The sequence below is a fragment of the Somniosus microcephalus genome, unplaced genomic scaffold, assembly GCF_052327205.1.
Source record: "Somniosus microcephalus isolate GS21.2 unplaced genomic scaffold, FLI_Smic_1.0 unresolved_chr2, whole genome shotgun sequence".
Taxonomy (NCBI): Eukaryota; Metazoa; Chordata; class Chondrichthyes; order Squaliformes; family Somniosidae; genus Somniosus; species Somniosus microcephalus.
In genome coordinates this window covers 74,945,017-74,952,974 of record NW_028225180.1, presented here as the reverse complement: position 1 = coordinate 74,952,974, position 7,958 = coordinate 74,945,017, and the positions used below count along the sequence as shown (strand labels likewise).

Genomic DNA, 7,958 nt, shown 5'->3' with positions numbered 1-7,958 from the left:
TCCCTCAGTACTGCCCCTCCGACAGTGCGGCGTTCCCTCAGTACTGCCTCTCCGACAGTGCAGCACTCCCTCAGTACTGCCCCTCCGACAGTGCAGCGCTCCCTCAGTACTGTCCCTCTGACAGTGCCGCACTCCCTCAGTACTGCCCCTCCGACAGTGCCGCACTCCCTCAGTACTGGCACTGGAAGCGTCAGCCTGGATTTTTGTGCTCCAGTCCCTGGAGTGGGACTTGAACCCACAACCTTCTGACTCGGAGGCAAGGGTGCTGCCCACTGAGCCACAGCTGACCTATGAACTCTACTCAAACCCAGGTCAACATCTCTCCCACTCTGAGGGTTCCTAGTGACAGCACAGGGGTGGGGGGGCGGGGGAGGGGGGATGACCTCACAATCAGATGACTCGCTACCCTCTGGGACATTCCTCACGAGTCAGCTGCCAAAGATTCACGTAGCACCTGGACCCAGAAAACCTCACCGTGTAGTCATGACGTCACACTGAGGCCCATGGTCACACAGTGGGGCCGGGGGTGGGGTGGGGGGGAAGGGAATATTGTTAGGATGAGAAATGGGTCAAGTTATGTAAAGGAGGGGGGGCGGGCAACAACAACCCACGAGGTACTGGGAGGAAGGAGAGAAATGTGGGGCACCCTTTACTCTTTAAAAGTAAAATTTGTGAGGGGAGGGGGGGGTGGGATTGGAGTCTGGAGTGGATCGGCAGCTAGACGCCTGACATTTACCACAGAGGAGGAATTAATTAGCTATCCTGGGGGGGCAGAAACAGTCAACAACCACACCTAGGAGCCGGAGGAAATCAAAGAGGAGTAACCTGCAAGAGCCTGGGATGTCTAGGTTGTGAGCAAGTCGTCTTTAAGAGGAGGAAGAGTGAAGAAGTTAAATAAACACGGAGCGAAGATCTACGGTGTAGGAGGTCAGAGAAGCTGAGGTCCAGACTGGGAAAGATCTGTGGAACATCTGGAGATTGATACTTGCGAGATAAAGCTCTGCGTTGGCAAGTTGAATACTTAGAGAGAGTTGGTGGGGGGGGAGTTGGAGGCTAATTATCCCGGTTGAGGCAAAGAAGGATGAGGAAGTAAAGGAAAGAATTACCGACCGGGTTTCCACAGGTCAGGAATTGAGGAGGAGAACGGAGGGAAGGATAATGCGACGGAGAGCCTCGGCCCCTCAGTGAAGAGCAGGACCCCCGAAATAAGTAGCGAACTTAGGACTGTCGGTAGGTTGATGAAAGTCCACAGTACGACCAGGCCGAAGGCAAAATAACAGGTAGAAAGGCCTTTGCATCAAACATCTCAATGTATGGAAAGATCTAAGGGAACGGGGATAGAAAAAGGAGAGTTGGTGTCAATTGCAAAATATGTCCGGGTGGATTTGAGATGCTTGGCCAATGATGCTATTAGTAAAAGACTAGATTGAGAAGGGGCCTGGGAGGCACGGGTGTGGGAGGGGGGGGCACTCAACATCTGAGGAAGAAGCCAAGGGGTGGGTTTCGTGTTTTACGGAATAGAGTAAGATGGGAACCTGCAGTGTGGAGAATTCCCTGAAGGCGCTTCGGGATGCGGCTTTCGACAAGGATGACGGGGTTCGGCAGCAGATCACCCAGTCGCTGCGCGAGCTGGGCGGCCACCACCCCGAGCTGGTGCTGATGTCCTGCCACAGCTACCTGACCAAGCACAGCCAGCTGGAAGACGCGCACCGCATCGTTATACTGCAGAGCATGGAGCTGGTGGTCAAGGACGCCACCGGCCGCATCAGCGAGCTGCTGGCCAAGAAGGTCATCGCCATGGCGACCGAGGAGCTGGCCAAGCCAGACGAGGCCCTGGCCGAAGGCCCCAAGGCGGCGGTCAGCGACCTGCTCGTGGCCCTCGGCTGCGGCTTTGTCGATGAGGTCCTGGAGGAGTTGCTGCACAGCTTCAAGTCCAAGGGCCTGCCAGATTTCTTTATCATGCGGACGGTGGCGAATCTCTCCATCGCCAACGTGTACGGGATGATGCCGTACCTAACCAGCTTCTTGGAGGCTTTGATCCCCATGCTGAACATGGCAAAGCCAGACAGGATGAAGGTGGCGTTGGCTTCAGCCGTAGGTCTCTTCAGTAGGAGCATCCTGATATACCAAGAGAAGTTGCCAGACCCTACACTGAGGAAGGATGCGTTCTTCCCTGATATCCACACCGCCTATGACACGTTCTTCAATGTATGGCTGCAACTTAAGGACCCCAAGCTGAGGTTGGAGATACTGATTGCGCTGGGTGACATGGTACACATCATGTCCCTTGAGAAGCTGCAAGAGGAGTTGCCCAAGCTCATCCCGGGGATTCTGTCCTTCTACAAAAAACAGTACGAGCCTTTACACATCAGCCGCTGCCTGCACCAGGTATTGACCGCCGCCGCCGTCCCGGGGGGCCGAGCCCTGGAGTCCCACGTGGACGGCCTGCTGCACCCGCTCCATCATCAGATCTGCGCGCCGGTGGACTACGACGACGAGGGCGCGCTGAAGAACCGCAGCGAGCTGCTCGGCTGCTTCAGCGTTCTGGCCACGGTGTCAGCCGACGCCCTCCTCAAGTTCCTCATCCACAAGCTGGCAAACCACGAACGCAATCGGACAGGAACGCTGACCGTCATCAAGCACCTGATCGTCGCCACCCCGGCTCAGCTGGAGAGCAAGCGGCTGATCATCCTGACCGGCATGAAGCTGCCCCTGCAGGACAGCAACAATCGGATCAAGAAGATGGTCCTCGAGGTCATCAACGCCATGGCGACCAACAGCTACCTGGAAATGGAGGGGGGGACCTCGATCGTGGAGTTTGTCATCTGCCAGTGCAGTCTGTCGGTCAACGGGCGGCCATCCAGCGCCCCGAAGCCGGGGGATGTGACCGACAAGGAGTTGCGAACCATGGCTGAATCTCTCATGAGCCAGATCACCACAATGGAGAAGATGGAAGCCATCCTCTGGCCATCGCTTCTGGAATTTGTCACCCCAGTGCAGTACAACAATGCTCTGGCAGTGGTATGCCGGACCTTGGAATATCTAGGGATGAGGAAGCGCAAGTTAGGGATAGAACAGCTTACCCTTAACTACGACGCCAGACCTAGCCTCCCCTCACCTCAGGCTCTGTTGGCGCGGCTGTTGGTTGTGTCTTCCTTGCCCTACGAGGGACGGGGGAGGGGCATCCCAGCACTGAAGCTCTTGCTGGCCCTGAGCCCCACCATCCACCCGGGGCTCGAGAAGCTGTGGCAGGAGGAGCTGCCCGATCTGGTGCAGTACGTGGCCGACAATGCCGAGGACACCTTCGCGCAGCAGCAGTGGGAGAAGAACCTGCTGCTCTTCCTCTTCAAGAGCGTGGAGGTGGTCGCCGACGGTAAGTGGACCTGCCGCCTGGGCGAGGAGATGACCAACCACATCAACGCCTGGCACAGCTCCACCCTGCACTACCCCAACGTGTCCAAGGAGAAGCAGTTCCTCTACAAGTGTGTGGGCATCGTGCTCCAGCACACCAGCACGACCGAGGTGATCAACCAGCAGCTCCAGGAGATGCTCCTCAGCGTCCAACACAACGAGGTCGTAGAGAGGGAAGGGGTGGCCATCGGAATTGGCTTCTGTGCCATGACCCACTTCGACAAGACTCTTTCCCGGCTGGAGGACTTTGTCAAACTTGACGCCTTGAAGAAGACTGTCAACTTCTTCAACACCCTGATGGAGAAAGTGGACGGGGACATTGAGAAGATAAAGAGCACGCTGATCCTCTGTTACGGGTACGTGGCCTTGTACGCACCTGAGGACCTCCTGTTGCCCAAGATGGAGGCCAATATTCTGCAGCATGTGATCAACCTTTCCAACACCAAAGTTCTCGGGATAAAGATCGAAAGTAAAGACCTGATGATAAGGCTGAGCCTGATCAAGGCGGTCACCTTGATCGCCAAGGCAATCCTCTCCAACAAGTGGAGGCACTCCTTCAACTTCACCAGGAAGGGGGAGCTCCTGACGAACATGCAGAACCTCATCAAGGCCGAGTCCAGGGCCCAGCTCAAGACCCCCATCCGCCACTCGGCCATGACCGCCTGCACGTTCCTCATCAAACTGGAGCCCTCCCTGAACAAGGCCTACATCACCGAGCTGATCAAGACCAGTCTGGACAGCGTGATAGGTCTGCAGCCCGTCGCAGCCGAGAGAGGCAAGGAGGAGACCGGTGAGGAGAAGGAGAAGAACCGGCTTTACGAGGAGACCATGGCGGCCCTGCAGGGACTCCTGAACGAGATCTTGCTCCACGACCTGTCCCCCGACGGGCTGCAGGCCGTGTTCAAGCACGTGGAAGGGTGGATTATCTCGACCAAGGACTACGAGAGGGAGAGGGCCATGGACGTCACCTCGAGGCTGATGGCACTCTATCTGGATAAGATGAACGTGCGAGGGGAGGTCGAGTTCCACCATTTGGGCGCCATCGTTGGCCGCCTGGTGCCTCGTTGCACCGACCCGGTGGTGAAGATACGCCACATGGCCATGGTCAGCCTGTACACCCTGTTTTACATTCACCTGCGCTACGAGGGGCTCCCTGAGGGCGAGACGGACGAGCTGGTGGAGCACCTGAAGATCATCGAAGTACAGTTGGACCAGTCCAACAGCCAGCTTCTCCTGCGGGTCTGTTCTGACCTGGGCAAGGTCATCTCCCAGCAGCTGCCCCAGGAGCAGATCAGCTCGCTTCTCTTTGTGCTCTTCGAAGGGCTGGATGACCATTATTTCAGTTGCTCCAGCGCGGCCTCGATCGTCATGAACACCATCATCCGGTCGTGCGGCTCCGTCCTTGAGGGCCACGTCTCGGAGATCCTCAAAGCCCTCTACATCCGGCTGCAGTGGATCACAGGTGAGCAGGTGAAGCTGTCCATGATCCACTTCATCTCCGTCCTGGCCTCCCAGAACACGTCGGAGGTGGTCTCCTGCCTCCTCTTCTCCCCGCTCCCCTTCGACAAGAACACCAGCGACATCTGGCGCTCGCTGGCCGGGGAGCTGACCCTGGCCACCGCCACCATGGAGCTCCTGCTGGAGGCACTCAGCAAGCACCTGTCACCCGGCGAGCGGACAGGCTCGCTCGTGCACAAGAGCGGGGCGGTGTGCTCCGCCCTGGAACCCCTCGCCATCATCTGCGCCCTGAACGAGATGCTGTCCAACCCCGAGTCCTCGGCCGCCGTGGCTGGCCTCTACCCGCAGTTATTCAGCACCCTGTTGCTCCACCTCAGCTCCAGCGTGGGGGTGGAGTTCCCCAAGGAACTCTTCAGCGCCGGGGCGTCGAAGGAGTGGAAGATCGGCCTCCGCCCCAAGCAGAGTACCATCGATGTCTGCAACTACTCGGTGGAAACCCTGAAGTCCATGCTAACCATGGGCAAGAACGAAAATGTGGTGGCTTGCATGGAGGAAGCAGGCGGTTGGAACCTGGTCAAAAACCCGGACAAGCACCACGAGGGCGTCGCCCTGCTGGCCAGGATCGTAGCGAAGCACGTCAAGCCGCACCTGACGGGCATCGTTCACCACCTGACCACCGTCCTGGCCAACACCCCCAAGTCCCAGCGGGTCACCTTGACTGCCTTTCTGGGCGAGCTCCTCAATGACCCCGTGGTCTCCGAGCTGCACCTGACCGACATCCTCTTGACCAATCTGCTGAGCTGCACGGAGGACGTGGTCCCCATTGTCCGCCTGCTCTCCATCCGGGGCCTGGGCAACGTGGTCAACGGGGACTCTCAGAAGATCAACCTGTACTCCTTCAAGCTGGTGACTGCCATGGTTTCGGGGATCAGCGACACCGAGGACCCCAGAGACCTCATCAAGCTGGAGGCCATGTCCAGCCTCTCCAAGATCTTGGTGCTGCTGCAGCAGAACAACATGAGGAGCCTCCTAGGCAACATCATACTGGCCACCCAGCCCCTGTTTGAGAACGACAGCGATCAAGTACGGATGGAAGCGTTTGCCTTGTTTGGGAGCCTGTCTAAATTCGGAGACGGAGAACTGAAGCCCATCTATGTGGAACAGGTCCACACAAGCCTGGTCAGCTTGATCCTGCACCTCAACGACAGCAACGCCGACGTCACCAAGGCCTGCAAATCCGCGTTGCAGTTGGCTGGCCCCCTCATCGGCTCCGACAGCCTCTCCACCGTGCTTCAGACCGAGCTGGTGGAAGGGGCCGACCTGGACTATTGGGAGTTCCTCAAGACCCTCTCCAGGATCATCATTGCCGACTTCCCCGCCAAGGTCAACATCTACCTGGTGGTGGGCGTGACCTTCTTCAAGAGCTTGCTGCCCGAGATCCGGGGCAATGCGGTCATCTTCGCCGCCTGCCTGCTGCAGAAGCTGCCCAGGAAGTTTCACCAAGCCGCTTCCAACGGCAACGTGTGCGCCGACATCATCACCATGTTGCAGGATCCGGTGGCGAGTGTCCGGACGAAGGTCGCCAAGGCACTCAGTCTCCTCCACTAAACCTCGGCGCATTGGTCAAATGGAGACTGGTCCAAGTTTGGGCGGGGGGTTAGGCCTCTGTTTTACCTTGACCCAGGGAGACGTCTTCTTGAGGACCATGAATCCCAAGGGAGCTCAAAGTTTAGGTATAACTCACACCTCTTTCAGTGTGAGGATATTGAAGAGGAAAATATAGAGAGGACCCTATGAATCCTGAGAGGCAATTGAGCGGAGAAGTGAATCAGAATAGCGGAAGACAGTGGCCACTATCGGCACGCAGAGACACAATGTTTGATGTGTGTCCAATCCAGGGTGAGGGAGATGCAAAGCTGTCATGTAGAATTAATAAAAACATCCAGCAACGGTTATTATAAGTTTATTCATTTACATCCACTATCCCAGAAATAGGGGGAATGTGCAATTCACCGGTGTCAGACGTGACTCAGTCGGTTTAAGAACAGAAGAATTAGGAGCAGGAGTCGGCCATTCGGCCCCTCGAGCCTGCTCCGCCATTCAATGAGATCATGTCTGATCTTCGAACTCAACTCCACTTTCCCGCCCGATCTCCATATGCCCTGATTCACCTAGAGGCCAAAAATCTATCGATCTCGGCCTTGAATATACTCAACGAATGAGCATTCACAGCCCTCTATCCAGGCTGACACTCCAGTGCAGTGCTGCGGGAGCGCTGCACTGTCGGAGGTGCCGTCTTTCGGATGAGACGTTAAACCGAGGCCCCGTCTGCTCTCTATCAGGTGGACGTAAAAGATCCCACGGCCGCTATTTCGAAGAAGAGCAGGGGGAGTTCTCCCCGGTGTCCTGTGGCCAATATTTATCCCTCAATCAACATCACTAAAAAACAGATGATCTGGTCATTGTCACATTGCTGTTTGTGGGAGCTTGCTGTGCGCAATTTGGCTGCCGCATGTCCCACATTACAACAGTGACCACACTTCAAATGTACTTCATTGGCTGTAAAGCACTTTGAGATGTCCGGTGGTCGTGAAAGGCGCTATATAAATGCAAGTCTTTCTAAATCTTTCTTTCTCTGGGGCAGAGAGTTCCAAAGATTCACAATCCTCTGAGTGAAGAAATTCCTCCTCATCTCAGTTCTAAATGGCCGACCCCTTATCCTGAGACTTTGACATCGTGTTCTAGACTCTCCAGCCAGGGGAAACAGCATCTCAGCAAGCCCCACATTTGAGCCGATAATCCAGGCCGACACTCCCAGTCGGAGGTGCCGTCTTTTGGATGAGACCAAAAAACCGAGGTCCCGTCTTCCCTCTCAGGTGGACGTAAAAGATCCCACGGGATGATAAAGCAAATCACCAAGACCACCTACTTCCACCTCCGTAACATCACCCTTCTCCGCCCCTTACCTCAGCTCATCCGCTGCTGAAACCCTCATCCATGCCTTTGTTACCTCTAGACTGGACTATTCCAACGCACTCCTGGCCGGCCTCCCACATTCCACCCTCCGTAAACTTGAGCTCATCCGAAAC

General features: G+C 56.4%; 1 pseudogene; it reads left to right on the top strand.

The window, feature by feature from the left end:
- The first annotated feature begins 1,465 nt into the window (after positions 1-1,465).
- LOC147092834 (maestro heat-like repeat-containing protein family member 1 pseudogene) lies at positions 1,466-6,824 on the top strand (annotated as a pseudogene).
- Positions 6,825-7,958: the final 1,134 nt, after the last annotated feature.